The 20,250-nt window shown below is 42.6% G+C and overlaps 1 protein-coding gene across 4 annotated transcripts in view; it reads right to left on the minus strand.

Annotated features, from left to right (window-relative positions):
• Window positions 1–11,764, minus strand: part of SPATS2 (spermatogenesis associated serine rich 2) — a 141,078-nt gene extending 129,314 nt beyond the window's left edge. For 2 of the 4 annotated variants that reach the window (XM_082421382.1, XM_082421383.1), the window contains exon 1: window positions 11,452–11,763. The gene's annotated coding sequence lies outside the window, so the exon portion shown is untranslated. Of the gene's footprint in view, window positions 1–11,447 lie in introns of all 4 variants that reach the window. The other 2 variants (XM_082421381.1, XM_082421384.1) reach the window with 2 other exon arrangements.
• Window positions 11,765–20,250: the final 8,486 nt, after the last annotated feature.

The following is a 20,250-nucleotide window of genomic DNA, read 5'->3' on the forward strand; positions in this document are numbered from 1 at the left end:
ACAGAAGATTAACACCCAGACTATAAAAAACTTCTATAAAACAAACAAAAAAACCAATTTAAAAATGGGCAAAGTACATAAAAAGATATTTTACAAAGAAATATAGTCAATAAACATACACAACACACTCAACCTCATGTTTAATCAAGAAAAACAAAACACTTTTAATTCACCAGATAAAAGCAAATGTTTTAAGTGTATAAGTTCGTTACCTACAACTACTGGTAGGACTGCAAATTGTTTTTTTTGTTTGTTTGTTTTTTTATGGCTGTGTTGGGTCTTCGTTTCTGTGCGAGGGCTTTCTCTAGTTGTGGCAAGCGGGGGCCACTCTTCATCGCGGTGCGCGGGCCTCTCACTATCGCGGCCTCTCTTGTTGCGGAGCACAGGCTCCAGACGCGCAGGCTCAGTAATTGTGGCTCACGGGCCCAGTTGCGCTGCAGCATGTGGGATCTTCCCAGACTAGGGCTCGAACCCGTGTCCCCTGCCTTGGCAGGCAGATTCTCAACCACTGCGCCACCAGGGAAGCTCCGGTACTTTTTTTTTTTTTAAGTAATTTAGTGAGCAACAAAGTAAACAGTGTTATAATCCAAAGAATAATACATATCCATGAGTCCATAATGTGTAAATAAATTATTAAATAAATAAATGGGGGACAAAGTACAAGTCTCTTTACAAAAAAATTCTAACTAATAAATGTAGAAGTAATGAGAGAAATAGAAAATAACAATTAGGATACCACAGTAATAACTGCTGCAGGCAAGATCTGATGAATGCTAAAATTAACAGGTGAACTTTTAAGAGAAACAGTATATTTGCATAGCCTCAAAATATCGCCCTAAAATATTTACTGTGGAGGTTTAAACCTGTGTCCAAATTCTCTGAGACTTCTCCCTCCAGAAGGTGGAACTATTTATTTCTTTTAATAAATTTATTTATTTATATTTTATTTTTGTCTGCGTTGGGTTTTCGTTGCGGCGAGCGGGGGCTACTCTTCGTTGCGATGCGGGGGCTTCTCATTGCGGTGCCTTCTCTTGTTCCGGAGCACGAGCTCTAGAGCGCAGGCTCAGTAGTTGTGGCACACGGGCTTAGTTGCTCCGCGGCATGTGGGACCTTCCCAGACCAGGGCTCGAACCCGTGTCCCCTACACTGGCAAGTGGATTCTTAACCACTGCACCACCAGGGAGGTCCCGGAAGGCGGAACTTAATTTCTCTCCCCATGACTGTGGGCTGGACTTGGTGACTCACCTTTAACAAATAGAGTATGGAAATAGAAAAGCAGAAATTTTACAGTGAAGAAACCCGGCAGACGAATTGGGAGATTAGGATTGACATATATACACTAATATGTGTAAAATAGATAGCTAGTGGGAACCTGCTGTATAGCACAGGGAGCTCAGTTTGCTGCTCTGTGATGACCTAGATGGGTGGGATTGGGGGTGGAGGGTATGAGAGGGAGGTCCGAAAAAAAAAAGAAACCCGGCAGACACCACATTAATCAAGTAATCAAGGTGAACACTGCCAGTATTGACATGTTGATATCACCTACCCCCTGATACAATGCAATGAGAAGGGCACAACACTTCTGTGGTATTCTTCCCCCAAAATCTATAACCTCTGTCTGATCACAAGAAAACATCAGAAAAACCTATACCTGACCAGTACTCTTCAAAAGTGTCAAGATGGTGAAAAAGATAAGGAAAAACTGAGAAACTCTCAAAGACTGGAGGACACTAGAGAAATGATGGCTAACTGCATCCTGGACTGGACTCTAGAACTTTTTAGGACATAAATAGAAAAACTGGGGAAATCCAAATGAAGTCTATAGTTTAATACTATTGTACCAATGTTAATTTCTCAGTTTTCATACATATACTATGGTTATGGAAGATGTTAACAGTAGGGGAAGCCAGGGAAAGGATATATGGGAACTCTCTGTACTATTTTTACTCTTCTGTAAATCTAAAATTATTTCAAAATAAAAAGGTTTTTTAAAAAGCAATTTGGCAAGATTCACCAAAATTTTTAGAATAATATACCCTTTTACACAGCAATTCACTTCTAGCAACCTAGAGAAACACTCATATACTTCCAACAAGAAGCCTATAATGCGGCTTCCCTGGTGCCGCAGTGGTTAAGAATCCACCTGCCAATGCAGGGGACACACGTTCAATCCCTGGTCCGGGAAGATCCCACATGCTGCGGAGCAACTAAGCCCATGCGCCACAACACTAAGCCTGTGCTCTAGAGCCCGCGAGCCACAACTACTGAGCCTGTGTGCCACAACTACTGAAGCCCACGTGCCTAGAGCCCACGCTCCGCAACAGCTCCGCAACAAGAGAAGCCACCACAATGAGAAGCCTGCATACCACAATGAAGAGCAGCCCCCGCTCGCCACAACTAGAGAAAGCCCACACGCAGCAACAAAGACCCAACACAGTCAGAAATAAATAAATTTTTTTTAAAGCAAATTATCAACACTAACACAGTCAAACCCTTATTGACAACAAATGATAGGTTTTGTTGCCTCTCCAAACCTATTTGGAAAAGGTAGGCAACGTTTCGTTCCAACTCAGGTCACATGTAGCAAAAATAATTATAACGATTATTTATTAAGTGCGTACTACATGCACTCACTGATCTAAGTGTTTTATAACCATTGAAAGGCAATGGTGGGCTTCCCTGGTGGCGCAGTGGTTGAGAATCTGCCTGCCAATGCAGGGCACATGGGTTCGAGCCCTGGTCTGGGAAGATCCCACATGCCGCGGAGCAGCTGGGCCCGTGAGCCACAACTACTGAGCCTGCGTGTCTGGAGCCTGTGCTCCGCAACAAGAGAGGCCACGATAGTGAGAGGCCCGTGCACCACGATGAAGAGTGGCCCCCGCTTGCCGCAACTAGAGAAAGCCCTCGCACGGAAAGGAAGACCCAACACAGCCATAAATAAATAAATAAATAAATAAATAAATTTTTTTAAAAAAGGCAATGGTCATAACTCAAGAAAAAGACAATCTAATTTAAAAATGGGCAAAGGACTTAAATAGACATTTCTCCAAAGATATACAAATGACCAGTAAGTGCATGAAAGATGCTCAACATCACTAGTCACTAGTAAGGAAATGCAAATCAAATTCACAATACCACTTCACACCTACAAAGATGGCTACAATCCAAAAGAAAAAAGGAAAATAACAAGTGTTGGCAAAGATGTGGAGAAATTGGAACCCTCGTACACTGCTGGTGGGAATGTAAAATGGTACAGCCACTGTGGAAAACAGTATGGCAGTTCCTCAAAAAGTACAGAAATACTACACGATCCAGCAATTCTATTCTCAGGTATAGAACCAAAAGAATTGAAAATAGGTATTTAAACAAAAACGGGTACATGAATGTTCAAAGAAGCATTATCCACAACAGCCAAAAGGTAAAAATGAAAGAACTGCCCATCAACAGAAAAATGGATAAACAAAATATGATATATTCATACAGTAGGATAGTATTCAGCTACTAAAAGGAATGAAGGACTGATACATGCTACAACATGGATGAACCTCAAAAACATTATGCTAAGTGAAAGAAGCCAGACACAAAAGGTCACATATTATATGACTCCTTTTACTTGAAATATCCAGAAGAGGTAAATTCGCAGAGATTGGTGGTTAACAGAGATAGGAGTTGGGGAGAATGAGGAGAGACTGCTTAATGGGTATTTGGTCTCCTTTGGGGTTGATGTAACAGTTCTGGAACTACAGAGTGATGATTGTACAACACTGTGAATTTACTAAATACCACTGAACTGTATACTTTAAAAGGGTTAATTTTATGTTATGTGAATTTCACCTCAAAAAAAAAAAAATCCAATAGTCATGACAATTCTGTGGTACTACTACACCAATTGTGCAGGTTCAGAAACACAGGCTCAGAGAAATTAAATGACTTGACCAAATCCACAGAGGGAGTAGGCAGAGAAGCAGAGATTCAGAGCCAGATTTGTGCTCTTTTTTCTTAATGTTGATAGCACGTAGGACCTTCACAGGTCCTCTCCCCAACAATTAAAATTTTATGCCAATCTATCTATAATCCAACTTGCTAGCACAACTCCTACCTGATACTACTACAACTTTTGTGCTCTTAATGAACATGCTGTACAGCTTCCTTACTTTAATTATAAATTAGAAGAAAATATTACAACATGGAAATATTATAAATATACTATCGGTATTGGCCTGATCATAACTAACACCACTCAGTAGATCCACATTTCAGACATCAAAAAGTTCAGCTGCCGAAGTTTAATAATATACTTGGGGCTATTTCGCAATGGAAATAATTAGCCAGTAGAGTGTGAAAGAATCAGCTTTCCTGCCCAATCAAAACTGTAATCATGTCAAAATCAAATGTAATTCTACTGGATCGTACTTAAATGTTAAGATTGCAGGTAACACAGGGCTTCCCTGGTGGCGCAGTGGTTAAGAATCCGCCTGCCAATGCAGGGGACGCAGGTTCGACCCCTGGTCCGGAAAGATGCCACTGAGCAACTAAGACCGTGCGCCACAACTACTGAGCCTGCGCTCTAGAGCCCGCGAGCCACAACTACTGAAGCCCACGTGCCACAACTACTGAAGCCCACGCACCTAGAGACCGTGCTCCACAACGAAGAGTAGCCCCCGCTCGCCGCAACTAGAGAAAGCCCGTGTGCAGCAACGAAGACCCAATGCAGCCATAAATAAATAAATAAAGATATAATTAAAAAAAAAAAGATTTTAGGTAACAGGATGAAGGTGCCAAATATCCCTCCTTTTTCAGGAGCTTCTTCTATTTCAACAGGTTAGATGCCCAAACACAAATTTAGTAATCGTTGTTGTCTTGTTTCCTGTACTCCCAAATTAAAATAACATCACATAACAATACCGTGTAGTCTAACTTATTGGATCATCATAACATTATGGGCTGGCAGACAAATGACAAATGTCAAATAACTTTTTTATTAAAATAAATTTATTTATTTTATTTATCTTTGGCTGCACTGGGTCTTCGTTGCTGCACGCGGGCTTTCTCTAGTTGGAGCGAGCAGGGGCTACTCTTCGTTGCGGTGTGCGGGCTTCTCAATGCAATGGCTTCTCTTGCTGCGGAGCATGGGCTCTAGGCGAACAGGCTTCTGTAGTTGTGGCACGTGGGCTCAGTAGTTGTGGCTCACGGGCTCTAGAGTGCAGGCTCAGTAGTTGTGGCGCACGGGCTTAGTTGCTCCGCGGCATGTGGGATCTTCCCAGACCAGGGCTGGAACCCATGCCCCCTGCATTGGCAGGCGGATTCTTAACCACTGCACCACCAGGGAAGCCCTCAAATAACTTTTAAAAGACCTCCAGGGAATTCCGTGGTGGTCCAGTGGTTAGGACTCAGCACTTTCACTGCTGGGGCTCGAGTTCAATCCCTGATCTGGGAACTAAGATCCCGCAAGCCTTACAGCACAGCCAAAAAAAAACAGACCTCCATAAAATACAACGTTTGAATCGTGACAGAGGTGAAAAAGATTACCCAACTAAGCTTTGTTTAAAGTACTGTCAACTTAACAAGGAATTAGATAACCATCTCAAGAAACCTAATGTGGGGCTTCCCTGGTGGCGCAGTGGTTGAGAATCCGCCTGCCAATGCAGGGGACACGGGTTCGAGCCCTGGTCTGGGAAGATCCCACATGCCGCGGAGCAACTAGGCCCGTGAGCCACAATTACTGAGCCTGCACGTCTGGAGCCTGCGATCCGCAACAAAGAGAGGCCGTGATAGTGAGAGGCCTGCGCACCGCGATGAAGAGTGGCCCCCGCTTGCCGCAACTGGAGAAAGCCCTCGCACAGAAACTAAGACCCAAGGCAGTCATAAGTAAATAAATAAATAAATAAAACTTAAAAAAAAAAACAAAAAGAAACCTAGTGTGTACTGACTAGTAAGATGTAACAAAACATCAAGTTTGCATCTGAGTTAAATGGCTGCCTTAGTCTGTGGTGGTTCTGTACCACCTACTATTCAATAGGTCCTACAACACCTTAATTTCCTGTCATTCCATCATAGTTATAAACGAGTTTCACTGTTCTCATCAAATGTGAGGGAGCTTCTAATGATGAGATCCTTGTCCTGAGCGCTTGTGCAGCATATGCAGGTAGGCTATGACAGCAATTTACTATAAAGATATAAGAGGATAACCAAACAAAGTGAGCAGAAGAGTCACTTCCACCACACAGTACTGTACATTCTGAATCAATGTAACAGTAGAAGATAGCCAGGAAGAGCCAGCAGTGGGCTGACCACACTGACATGTTGTAATCAGAGACTAAGCAGATAATTTAAAGAAAAGTATTGCTCTACTACTGATGGTAGCCTTAAAACAGCAGCAGATCATTTACTACTGGACAGATCACATGTACTCAAGAGAGGAAAGACTGTAGGTTTTACAAACAGGTCTTTGCAGTTCTACAGGTCAACAGGAAGTAACATCACTGGTAGCATCTTCAGGTACGAAAGATATCTTCACTTATCTCACATGACCCATCTATAATCATATAATGGCCTCATCACAAACCTACTTCTCAGTCCCAACACCCTTTAGCCAACTCTAAAAATGAACACAGACAGACACACACACACACACACACACACACACACATACACACTCCACAACTAGTAATCATGTCATCTTGTTAATTAAGTAATATAAAAATCCTTACCAACAACCCAAGGTTGTCATTTAAGGTTTGAACTAGTAAGAATCCCTGTGTAACCCTAACTACAAATTAGTCATAGGACAATGACTGCAGAAGCTGCCTTGAAGCTGATGGTTATGTTCTCAGACCCTACAGAATGTTTTAAGGGTCTGGGGCTGCTGCTGCAGAATCTGTGTAGAAGATGGATGTATATTTCAGGAACCCACCACAACCAGCCGCTATGGTGGATTTGAACATAGAGAGTAAATGCTGGCTTCTGGCCAATCCTTAATATCAGCAACCTAAAGTGTATATAAACTTTAAATCTTTTGAAAATATTTCAGAACCAACAGACCACCTCCAAGGTAAGTGTGAGCTCACTAAGACTCCTATGAGGCTCCCAGAAAATGGCATGTGAGCCTGAAGTCCCTTTGTAACCCAGTAACTCAAGAAGCAAGATGCAGGCGTAATTAACCTCCTGCGACAATTGGAAAAAATGAAATTGGAGGTTAGACCCATCCTAAGAGACAGTTCACTGTCAGCCTGAAGATATTTCAATCTATTATATCTAGTACTATGTGACAACTCTCTCTCTCTCAAATATATACAGGGAGGGAGAAAAAATGGACTCAAACAGTACTTCCTGTAATACAGCTACCTTCTTGAAATATTTAAAGTAATAGTAGGCACTCAAATTTTTTCAATGAATAAAGAAGGGTTATAGAAGGTAAGCAATAACCAACAGCTCATACATGTAAAACATTTTAAAATGAAAAAAGCACCCTAAATTTCAATCAAAGGCAGCAAAGTGAACTGAAGATGCTCTACACTATTGACACATTTTTCAAATATACATACAAATAACATTCTTAAAATGATCATCCACATTTATAGGTATGACTGGAAAGATCTGTATATAACAAATGGTTCCTTCCACATTGGATACATTTCATACTTTAGAACAGAAACTCCCACTTTCTTCATCAACTGAACCGTCTACACGATTTTCAAAAGTACTTTTATTGTTAAGTTGAAATGTATTTTCATGTGCTTGCCAGATGTCTTGACACATAAATATAATTAGACAGAAGCTAAGAGAGAGCCATGAACACTGGATAAATCATTTCCTTTTGAATCATTTCCAGTGCAAGTGTCCTGCAAACTGTACAGAAAAAGTCAGTAGAGGAAACAGCAGCCCTCGAACATAAGGTCAAGTACTACCTTCAGGTGAACACACAATAAAACCACCGTTTAAAAGTCACCAAACTTCCACAAAAAATTAAACATAGGATTACCATATGAACAGATATCAAACAGATATTTGTACACCAATGTTCACAGCAGCATTATTCACAATAGCCAAAAGGTGGAAACAACCTGTGTCCATTTACAGATGAATGGATAAACAAAATGTGGTATATGCTTACAATGGAATATTACTCAGTCCTAAAAAGGAATGAAATTCTGACACAGGCTAAAACACTGATGAACCTTGAAGACACTGTGCTAAGTGAAATAAGCCAGAGACAAATGGACAAATACTATATGATTCCACTTATGTGAGGTACCTAGAATAATAGTATTCCTAGAGATGGAAAGTGGAATAGTGGTTGCCAGGGGCTGGGGGAAAAGAGGAATGGGAAGTTATTGTTTAATAGGAGTTTCAGTTTGGGAATATAAAAATGTTCTGGAGTTGGACGGTGGTGATGGTTACACAGCAATATGAATGTACTTAATGCCACTGAAGTGTAGACTTAAAAAATGGTTTAAATGGTAAATTTTATGTTATGTATATGTTACCACAATTTTTTTTTAAGTAACCAAGCAAGAATGATGGTCAAACCTTTGTGGCAAAAACATATCAAGAAAAGTGGTAAGAGTCTGCAACAAGCATGCTTCACTGTCATCCTCCAGAGCCTCGATGACTTGCCTGAATGTCAAGACCTCAGAATAGGAGGGATGGACATGCCATTTTCATGTTGCTACAGATATATATATCAATATCATATATTGGTATATATAAATGGGAAGATATATTAGAAGGTGAATTATATTCTGTAGGAGGTCGTTTGCTAAATAATGAATGGGCTCCCCTTCCCAACAATTAAATCAGAAAAATATAAGCTTTACCTTCCAGTCTCCAATGTAAGCAGCAAGACTGAAATAATCAGTTTTACTTCTAACAAAGAAGCACAATGGATCCTAAAGAGTGACTTTAAGTTCCCAGTTTTAATATGGTGGCTCTACAATGGAAACTGCAAGCAGCAATACAATAATAATAATAATAATAATAAAAACACAAACTTCTTTCACCACCATTATGAAGTTACTTAACCTTTCTAAGCCTCATCTGAAATATGAGAAAAATGCTTACAACTACCTTATAAGGATTGTTTGAAGATCTAATAAAGTAATATATATAAAACACAGTGAGTTCAGTCCTTAGAATACCTAAATGCTCAACAACAAAAAAATTCCCTCCCCTCCTGCAATTCACTAGTATCTGTAGCTTTTGCTGCTCCTGGATCAGCCTCCACAGGCTATGCTGATGTTTTGGCCATTAAGCTCTGGCTCCTCCCTCAGGCCCCAGCTGTTTCTCTCGGTTCTAGTTGTTTTACTCCTGGTTTCTAAGAGGATCCTGTCTATATTTAGAGATAATGCCAGTACCAACTGTGGACTCAACAGGTGCTACGAGGGCACTTGAGCACTCAGCAGTTTTCGACTGTTTTCCAGAGTTAATTGGTTTTGGCTCCACAACTGGCTGTCTTGACTTCTACAAGGAAGAGTGCCACGTATGCACAGTACTTCAGCAGTACACCAGACTGAACAGAAAATTACGTGTGCTCACAGGACAAACCCTTAACAAGAAGATGTTTTTGCCTACTATCTGGGCCCCCGAAGATTTGTTAAATCACAGGGGCAATAAACCTTCCATAAACTCTACAGATGTAGCCCATCAACCCAATCTTTGTCTAAATCACTATATCAGACCCAGGTTTCAACCAATTCATGCTTGTACTTCAACCAAGATCAGGAGGAGAAAGCAGGTAGAACAACAGGAAAGATTTAAAGAAGGCATCAAACAGAGCTGGGTCTGAATTCAGCTTTATTTACTACTAGTTTTGTGACCTTAGTAAGTTATTTAATCTCTTAATTTATAAAATAGGAAATGATTGTGAGGATTAAATTAAATGAGATAATACACACAAAACAATCTTAGCACCTTGCCTAGCCTACGGTAAGAGGTCAATAAAGAGCCTCATTATCACTAATGAGGAAACTGCACTCACTTCTTGCTTTGTTCAGTTTTTATAACAGAAGAAAAGTGACGTTCAGATCATTATTTTTGGACTTTTATAAAATAGTATAATGCCACTATCCGAGACCTAGCTGAGAAATGTAAACCGAAAAATTCGCAGAAATCTTAGATGAGTCAGCAAAACTTTAATGCTCCCCAAAGTAAAAAGCTTAATGTGGACTATTTATGAACACATAATGGTAACTACAACTTCAAAATCAGCAATCTTGTATCTAGTACCATTCAAAATTTGGTCTGGAAATCCAAGTATCAAGGAAATGCAAAGATCATAACCCCAAATACACTTTCCCACGATATTTTCAAATCACCTTAATTCAAACTGGAAGGTACAAGGCAGCCTGATAATTTGAAATCAGCATCAAGAATTTCTTGAGGAAGAACCCAAACTCTCTCCCACAAGCATAAAACCAGTAGCAGATGGTACATGATCATTTCTCAGTGAGAAACTGTAATTCTAACAAAGTACAGATAACTTAGATTTTATCAAGGCTGTTCATCACCTTTTGGTCTAAATGAAAACAAACTCTCGGTTCTCCTCCAAACACTCTAACCTCTGCATTATCAATGACCAAACACGCTAAACTCTGCATTATCAATGACCGAACTCAAAGCAAGATGTCTATTTTTAGTGACTTGTCCTCTCCTGCTTCATTAACCGCAGGTAAATTACATAGAGAGAAAATAAATATTACAAGCATGCTTTATCAATGAAATGAACTATAAATGATAACCAATTATTAAAAGAGCGGCTTGTAGTCTTTGGCAGAGGGACATGCCAGAGAAAGATCCACCTTCTAAAAGAACCCAGTCATCCTGGATGAATTAGGAGAAAAATGCCACTCCAGTCCACCTAACTTATACTCTCTAACTGGATTTATCCTTCTGCTTTAATTCAAGCCCAAACCACATCTATTTTATGTCTCTGCCCCACTTTGCTTTATTTTCCGTTCCGTTTCCCGCCCCCCCATTCCAAGAATGCCCCCCTAGCTCTTATTTTTAAATCCCACTTTGCCCCCAAATCCTAAGTACGTCGGACACCCACGCAGATGACCTTACGCATCCCCGTTGAATTCCCAGTTCATTGTACTTCTCATACCAAATGATCCATTCTTTCATTCCTTTCGATCTCTCGTTGGTTCTTAAAATCCAGTACCCCACACACGCTCACATCAGAGTCCCCCCTCGCTCCATTGTTTCCCTGGCCTATGCCTCCGGAAACCCCCCAACTCGGACCCGTGTGCTTCGGCCCGCCCCACTGACCACAGAAACCTTTCACCATCTGGGCACTCCAGGTCCCAAAGGGTTCACGTCCCCCTCCTCTCGGTACCCCAACCCCCACCAACTGCCCCCTCCCCCTGTGCCTTCCCTCAAGCCCGCTCTCTGCACCTCTGTGCCCCGCTTCATCCCCCACCAACCCCTCCACCCAGCACCCTCAGCCTCACCTACCCCAGGCCCCCGCAGTCGCCGCGTCCCCCAGTTCCGGCTCTGCGTCCGGGACGCTCCCGGGTCTGAGAAGAGGAAAGGAGCTCCTCCGCCGCCTCCTCCTCCTCTTCTAGAGCCGCCACCGGAGCCGCCGCGCTCCTCCCCCAGCTCTCCCGGAGCCGGACGCCGCCCCGCCCCAACCGCCCCTTTCCTCTCTTCCCTCCTCTGCCGGGCGGCGGGCTGGGAATCGCAGCCACGGCTGAGGCCCGCAGGGCCAGCCGATCCACACCGACCTAGCCGCGGCTCGAGCTCTTCGCCCCGCCCCGCAGCCCACTCGGGCGCGTGCGCGTCAGCCAGCCAGCGCACAGGGCGCGTGCTCGCGCCGGCGCGAACGCGGCGCGCCGAGCTCGAGGCCGTTGCAGCCGACGGGCGCGCGCGAGCGAGGCCCGGGCGCGAGGCGGCCCGCGAGCCGGGGACCTGCGCGCGGAGAGGCGCGGGGCCGGAGGCTGTCTCCAGTCCGTCGGGTTGCCGCTCCTATCGTGACCGGGTCCCTCGCACCTCGCACCGCCCGCCAGATCGCGCGCCCGAGTTCAGGGAGCTCAGGCGTCGCCGGGGATTGGGAAGAACGACAAAGGGAACGGGTTGGAAGAGTGGGTCGGGAACCAACTAGATGGAAGTGGGGACGGGTGGGACACGAGCTCGCGCCTGCGTGCAGAATGGCCAGTGCCCAGAAAGAGCTGGGCGGCGTGGGGTGGGGGGACAGCGCGCGCTGGGAGTGGAGGGCCCGAGCTGGAACTGCCGGAAAGAGCCGAAACTCTCCCGGAGGTTGCCGAAGGCGGCCGCCTCGAGGGGAACCTTGCCGAGGGGCTTTTCTCACTAGGTCCCGGTCGGGATTCTGTCTCCCAGGCTACTGTCCATTTCGGCACTACGACTCCGCCCCGACGACCTAACACCATTTTCCACTTTGCCTTCTTCCCGACCCAAGTTTTACTCCAAAAGGCCATTTCAGAGCCACCAGCTGCGGGAAACGCCCGGACATCCGGACTTCGCGGCCGCTCAGCCTCCTGGGAATCCATAGAGGCAGATGCGGAGTGGTGGCGGGAGGATGCGCTTTCCCAGGCCCGGCACAAGATAAATTCGGGAGTAACTTGAGGGTTCTTAGCCTAGTCCGCTAGACACACTGCCCAAGTCCATTTCTGCGTCGGTTTTCTGGCCTACTAAGTTGTCTGCATCCCCCTACGCGACTGTGGTCACATTGCCCGAATCTGTTAAATACTCTTCTGTCTTCGTGGTTAGATTCCCAAGCACCCCAGGGCCAGAACCATCTCTAATATTTGCGCGCCTTTCCAGCAGTGTCCTCCATATATGAAGCTCTCACCCCACTGCCAACTGGTCAGCGATCTGTTGGGAGTGGCTAGAGGCTGGGCATTTAGACAATCAGCAGTGAAAAGGTTAATCAGAATCTGTCCCCATGTTCTTATCTTTTGAGGCCAAAGCATAAGGGGCTCTGGACAGGCACCAACAACAAGCCAGAGAGTATATATGAATGTGTACAGACACCACAGTCACAATGTAGTTTTGGTTTCCACAGGTTTGCTGTTGGAGTTGCAGTACTAGTAGATCTCTACGAAGTCATCTGGTCCTTTGGTTTTTAACCTCGCATGGAGTGGAAAGGTCAAAAATCCTCTGGAGCCCACTGGCCCCTGGTTAATAATGCCTAATCTAATACAACCATATATCATTTACAGATCTAAAGAAACAGAAGACTAGCTCATCCAACTAGTTAGGGCACTACACCATGTGTTGCTTACTATTGAATCTTCTTTCAAAGATTCAAATAGAAGCAAACCATCCAAATACCTGCTCTCTCTTCATTTACTAAATTGACCACCCAGTGAGTGGGAGACATTGTTCTAGGTGTGGGTCGCTTACAAAGAATAAAACCCTGGTGGCGCAGTGGTTCAGAATCTGCCTGCCAAGGTAGGGGACACCGGTTCGATCCCTGGTCCGGGAAGATCCCACATGCCGCAGAGCAACTAAGCCCGTGCGCCACAACTACTGAAGCCCTTGTTCCTAGAGCCCGTGCTCCCCAACAAGAGAAGCCACCACAATGAGAAACCCGCATACCGCAACTAGCGAAAGCCCACGTGCAGCAACAAAGACCCAATACAGCCAAAAATAAATTAATTAATTAATTAAAAAAAAAAAACAACTAGATCATTATCCTCAAGGAGAGTATCCAGTTGTAATGGAGGATAAAAGCTAGTAAATAATTAACTATAACATGTGATAAGTGCTGAAACAGAAAAGTGCAAAGTAGTATAGGAACAAAGAGGAATGAGTGACTAATTCTTCCACAGTTCTCCTTCCTTCCCATACAGTGTAGGAATGGGATATTATGACCCTGGTTAATAGGAAACTTCATACTAAAGAATGGGGCCTGAACCAATAGGATCCAAGATCTTATTCCATAACTGGTTTCACCTACCAAAAGTCACTTGGGAAACGCCTTCATTAGAGGGCCTGATGCTGCTTGCCAAACCAACAGTTTCTTCTTTGGGAGGAAAATTAAATCCCCACTTTTGGAAACCTTACAGTCTATTAGGAAAGACATGACGCCTTTCCTAAGAGAGTCCCTGATCTAACGGGAGAGAGTTTTTGTATGTGGATATGCCACTCAAAGAGAAGGGAGGTGGATAAAAGAGCATGCCTAGGTCGGATCTATATGAGTTGTCAAAACATCACTGGAAATCGAATGAGATGGAATCATATCTCCTCTAAGAGAGAGTTCTGAGTGTTGTTGAGAGGAACAGTTTGCTAAGTCCCTGGGGTGACAGTAAGGGTAGACTCTTCACAAGGATTTTACTCAAGAAATAGTGGCCCTCCAAGAAGGGTGGGTCACACAAAGCATATGTTTTGTTGAATGGAAATTGCAAGAGGGGTACTGCAACTCATGGTCCACCTTCGCCCTTTCTCCATGCAGCACTCAACCTCTCTAAAAGGACATTGAGCAAATGTTTCAAAAATACCTTTTTGACCTGAGCTATAAAGATTATTTTTATCATTGTTCTTTATACTACATATACATTTTCCATTTTATTTGCTATACTTCACAATAAAACAAAGTGAGCATTGCCTGCTTTAAAATAGTGGTAAATTGTTTGAAGTCTGCCTATAAATTATATTGGAGGAAAAGAAATGCTGTAATAAATTCAACATATAATACTGTGACCTACTCTGAAGAAAACACAAAAACAACCAAATTTTTGAAATGGCTAGAGTAACTGCTATAGATTACAGCAGAAGACTATTTAGAAATAACATCCATATGTCTTAGTTTGGCTTAAGGGCACTGATTTATCCCAGGTTACCTAATGACTGAGGCAAAATTAGAACTAAAGATAAGTCATGACACAATCGTCACCTTGGCAGATATATTCTGCAGAAATTAACATGACCTAATTTAAACTATTTTCAAATAGATTCTTGAGATCAGAACTTTTATCACGCTTTTCTCTGAGTTGATATTTTGTATCTGAAGTGATGGATTGTCAGGTTCCATGTTTTTATTAGGGAAAAAAAAGAGGCTGAAGTTAAAGACTCTGTTGACTAAAGCTGAAGCTGCAAACCACAACAGGCATGAAGACCAGCAGAGAATATGTCATAAGGGTGTACTTTTCCCTTTGCTTGGACTACCTCTGATACCTAAGAATATTTATGTTGGCAGTCCACACTGTGTGTCTTAGAAATTTAGTTTCGTGGGATGCTGAATAGATGTTATCTGAAAAATCTATTCCAGGTCCAAGTAAGTTTGGGAAATACTGGGTAAAACAAAAATAAATTGGTTTACTTCCCAGAGCATTTAACATGGTAATGTGCATTATTAATACTGAAGGGAGGGACTTCCCTGGTGGTGCAGTGGTTAAGAATCCACCTGCCAATTCAGTGGACACAGGTTCGATCCCTGGTCCGGGAAGATCTCACATGCCGCAGAGCACCTAAGCCTGTGCGCCACAACTACTGAGTCTGCGCTCTAGAGCCCAGAGCCACAACTACTGAGCCCGCGAGCCACAACTACTGAGCCTGCGTGCTGCAACTACTGAAGCCTGCAGGCCTAGGGCCCGTGCTCTGCAACAAGAGAAGCCACCTCAATGAGAAGCCCACACACGGCAACAAAGAGTAGCCCCTGCTTGCTGCAACTAGAGAAAGCCCGCGTGCAGCAACAAAGACCCAACGCAGCCAAAAAAATTAAAAATTAATTTAAAAAAATATTGAAGGGAATGTAGTATATAGTGTGCAGCTTTCCCCCAAGGAAACTTTTTGTGCAGGATTAATGTTTCTTTGAACAGCCACTCTATAAAGTTCTATTAAAGGGGTTTGATTAGGTTGTAATTTCCCATTTTATAGATAACAAAACTGAGGTTCAAAGACATGGGTAACATACCCAAATTCAATTGTTCATCAGATGCTTAGAGCCGCAAAAGGCCTTAAATTATCAAAGGTTGAATTGTTAAATCATGAAATTAGTGGCAATGTCAGAACCAAAACTCAGATTTGAAACACTCAGTTCAGTGAAAGTGCCTTGCAGGTTCATTAAAAACTTGAAATTGATCTTTAGTGAATTTTTCTATGTGTGAGACATATAACTAATACTGCTTTACTGAAAGTTCATGCATGGAATTTCAGCATGCTCTTTCATTTATACAGTCTGTCACCACTTTTTAAAGTGATAATGTCACCCTCTGTAAAATGTTTTATGGTTTATAAAGTGCCCTCAACACATCTCATTTGAATGTCTCAACAACCCTGTGATGCAAGCATCATTGCCCTCATTTAACAAATGAGGAAACCGAGGCTCTAAATTGTTAAATAGCAGGGGTTTTTTGTTTGTTTGGTTTTTGGAGGAAAGGTTCATTGCAAAGGCCAAGCAAAGAAATGGGTGGCTCATGCTCAAAAAACCTGAACTCCCTTAAGTAGCAATTTACCATATTTAGTAAATGTCCTGTTATTTGCATTGAGAGAAGACAGTCCTGCTGTCAGGGGGCTTTGGTATAGTCAAGGAGACAAGACTTAAAAACGTGAGATAGAGAATGATTACATGGCAACATGTAAGAAAATGCTTGATAGAATGGTACAAACTGGACAAGACTGCTGAAGGAATTCAAGGAGGAAAGGTTACTGGAGATGGACTTAATCAGCGAAGGCATCATTTAGGGATAAACCTTAAGCTGGATCATAAAAGAAGTGTAGGGCTTCCCTGGTGGCGCAGTGGTTGAGAATCTGCCTGCCAATGCAGGGGACACGGGTTCGAGCCTTGGTCTGGGAAGATCCCACATGCCGCAGAGCATCTGGGCCCGTGAGCCACGGCTACTGAGCCTGCGCGTCTGGAGCCTGTGCTCTGCAACAAGAGAGGCCACAATAGAGGCCCGCGCACCGCGATGAAGAGTGGCCCCCGCTTGCCGCAACTGGACAAAGCCCTCGCACAGAAACGAAGACCCAACACAGCCAAAAATAAATAAATAAATAAATAAATAAATAAATAAATAAATAAATAAATAAATAAATATTAAAAAAAAAAAAAAAAGAAGTGTAAAGATTTGGATTAGCAGAGGGGAAAAAGGATTCTAGAAAAGAAGAGTGACATCAGCAAAGACATAAACATGAGAACAAAAAACACACTGCTGGAAAAGAATTAGAGTTTGAAGGGAGATGGGTCTGAAATGATCAGTCTCTTGGCTGTACAAGAAAAGTCAACTGCTAAGAGGCAGAGTTCCCAGTCACTGAATATAAAATGAGCGAGTACTTTGCAACCCAAATTACACAGAAAAGCAGTAAACTTACACTCTCTGTTGTGGACCCCAGGAATGAAAAAGAGAAAGCAACAGAAGCCAAGTCCAAACTGGTGGTTATGGGTAGGAAGGAGAAGTGGGGCAGTAACAAGAGCCTCACTGGCCCTCAGATCTGTGATTGGGAAATATATGAATAGAAGACGTCTATATGTCCTCTATGCCCTTCCCATGCCTTTCCTGATACTAAATCATTTGAAAGGTGCCTGACCTCTTGATGGTAAGGAAAATGCCCCTTTAAGTGATGCTTGGAAGCCAGGCTCTCATGCTAATTTAGTCACTGCGCAGCAGAGAATGTTCGCCACAACCTTTCTTAGCCCAGAAATGGACCTAAGGTCTGGCAGAGAATGGGTTAAAATCATTCCCTTCCAACTTTCCCACATAGGGCACTGCTCTATTCTTTTGAAACTTATCACTGAGGTTTAAATCCAGAAAATCAAAGGTCTTGCTGAAAGTTATAGTAGTTGGCAAGTAAGCAGATGGATGAGAGGTGGGGAGAAAGAAGAGAACTGGGAAGAAAAGGAAAAGGAAAATGAAGAAAGCAACAAACTACTGAAATGAAACCTTGGGACTTCCCTGGTGGTCCAGTGGTAAAGAATCCACGTTTCAATGCAGGGGACGCGGGTTCGATGCCTGGTCAGGGAACTAAGATCGCACATGCCCCGGGGCAACTAAGCTCGCGTGCTTCAAGGAGAGAGCCTGCGTGCTGCAAACTACAGAGCCCATGCGCCCTGGAGCCTGCGCGCCACAACTAGAGAGAGAAAACCCACACGCCACAACTAGAGAGAAGCCTGAGCACCACAACGAAGAGACTGCGTGCCGCAAGGAAAAATCCTGCATGCCTCAACGAAGATCCCATGTGCTGCAACTAAGACCCGACGCAGCCAAAAAAGTAAGGAAAATAAATAAATAAAATAAATAAATATTAACAAAAAAAATTGACCTTGACTAAAGTCATTTAAAAAAAAAAAAAAAAAAGGGACCTCCCTGGTGGCCCAGTGGTTAAGAATCTGCTTACCAATGCAGGGGACGCAGGTTCTATCCCTGGTCTGGGAACTAAGATCCCACATGCCGTGGGGCAACTAAGCCTGTACACTCTAGAGCCCGCGCGACACAACTAGAGAGAAGCCTGTGCGCAGCAATGAAGATCCCATGTGCTGCATCTAAGACATGACACAGCCAAAGAAAGAAAGAAATGAAACTGCATTTAGCTGGAACCCTATGTAAATATTCTGCGTTTGTTGTTCAAAACCCATCTTAGCAAAACAAACAAACAAAACCAGTTAGTTGAACAAGTTTCAATCCCTTGGAATGACTAAGAGAAAAAGATGGCAAGGAACAGGAAGAGAAACCAAAAAAGCAGCTTCTCAGGGTGTGAACTGGCAATGAAATTTGTGTTCAAGCAAAGCTCTAACATGAGATTTCACCAGAGTTTCTGAGGAGATCAAATGACATCTAGAAAACATACTTCATTTGGAGTTTGACCTGAATAACACCCACAGACAACTTCACAGTTTCTCTCACCTTCCCAACAAAAGGAGGGGACTGAACTCTGGTAATGAACCAACTAAGGAGGTACCACTACCAGATCCTAAAAACAAGTGAAGGGACATATTTTACCCTTGTGACAGCATTCAGGCGCCATCTGCAGTTCTCAGCTAAGACTGCAGTAAACCTAGACCTCCTGCTAGCTTGTTAGGACCACCCACTGTTAAAGAAAAAAGAAAACAAAGAAATAAATAAATAAATTCCATCCAGGGAGTCCTCAAAAGCCTCCTAGGTCCTAGAGTAGATGCAAACACAGCTTGAAGACACAGAGCCTAGGAAAAGACCGAAGGGCCTTAGTTGGCTATAAGCTCCATGAGCAAACCACCCCCTCAAAAAACAAGCTAAGAAATTCTTGGACTGCTTGATTTAAAGGATGATATATTGTCCAGACCTTGAGAACTTAATAGCTCCACAGTACCCTGTTCTGTCTGAACACATCTGAGAATTGCATTTAGTTCTGGGCACCACAATTTAAGAGCAATATTGACAACAGTCATAAAAATGTTCATACCCTTTGACCCAGTAATCCCACGCATGGGAATTTATTCTGAAATAATTCAAGAGAATAGATGAATTAGAAGCATGAAAATATCGATGCAGCATTCTTTATAACAACAAATATATATATATGTGGGTGTGTGTGTATATATGTGTGTATATATAGCTTAAATGTCTCCCAAGAGGTAATACTATACAGCATTACAGTATAATTATGTTATCTGAAAAAAATTTAAAATATATAATAATAATGCATACTACAACATGGATGAATCCTGAAAATATTATGCTAAGTGAAAGAAGCCAGACAGAAAAGGAGACATTTATGATTCCATTTATATAAAATGTCTAGAATAGACAAATCTATAGAGACAGAAAGTAGATTCATAGTTGCCAGGGGATGGGGGCGAAGAGAGAATGGAGAATGATTGCTAATAGGTATGGGGTTTCTTTTTGGGGTGGTAAAAATGTTCTGCAATTAGTGTTGATGGTTGTACAACCTCATGAATATACTAAAAACCACTTAACTTTTTACTTTCAAAGGGTAAATTTTATGTTATGTGAATTATATCTCAGTAAGATATATATATATGTATATATATATGAAGTCTTCCTAGTAATATATATAAATGCTTATGATGCTTATGATTCAGGGAGGAGAAAAAACTATAAAATTATATTCCTGATATGATATGTATATTTATGGATGAGGACTAAAAGACATCATGAATAAATGAAAACTGACAGTTCGATACAGGTGAATTTTTGATTGGGGGTGGCCATTATATTGCTCTTTGAGCAATTAAATATTTTATTTTCTTCCCAAGACAGTGTCCACAAGAGGGCAGAGAGATGAAAAACCAAACCATTTCTCACAAGCCTCAGCCGAACAGTTAGAAACCCAGAATCCAGTGTGGAAAGCAATCTTAAA

Source organism: Balaenoptera physalus (genome assembly GCF_965194825.1).
Source record: "Balaenoptera physalus genome assembly, chromosome: 13".
Lineage (NCBI taxonomy): Eukaryota > Metazoa > Chordata > Mammalia > Artiodactyla > Balaenopteridae > Balaenoptera > Balaenoptera physalus.